Source organism: Galeopterus variegatus, unplaced genomic scaffold, assembly GCF_000696425.1.
Source record: "Galeopterus variegatus unplaced genomic scaffold, G_variegatus-3.0.2 Scaffold708, whole genome shotgun sequence".
NCBI lineage: Eukaryota > Metazoa > Chordata > Mammalia > Dermoptera > Cynocephalidae > Galeopterus > Galeopterus variegatus.
This window is the reverse complement of record NW_007726819.1, coordinates 13,447-13,819: the sequence shown is the minus strand read 5'-3', so window position 1 is coordinate 13,819 and position 373 is coordinate 13,447.

The following is a 373-nucleotide window of genomic DNA, read 5'->3' as shown; positions in this document are numbered from 1 at the left end:
GTGAGGTGGGTCTCTTGAAGGCAGCATATAGTTGGGTCCTCCATTTTAATTCAGTCAGCCAGTCTGTGTCTTTTGATTGGGGAATTTAAGCCTTTTACATTAAGAGTTGTTATTGAAAAGTGTTGATTTATTCCTAGCATTTTATTGATTATTGTTTGGATGTCTTAACCGTTTTTTTGTTCCTTTCTTTCTGATTTACTGTTTGTTTTCTGTGTTTCTTGGTTCCTTGGGTTGTAGGTAGCCTTTTTGTTTGTTTGTTTTCTCTTCATGAATGCCATTTTTATTTTACTAGTGAGTTTTGAATGCTCTTGGATTTTTATGGCAGTGGCAGTTATTTTTCAGGAACCAAACCCAGTACTCCCTTGAGAATTTC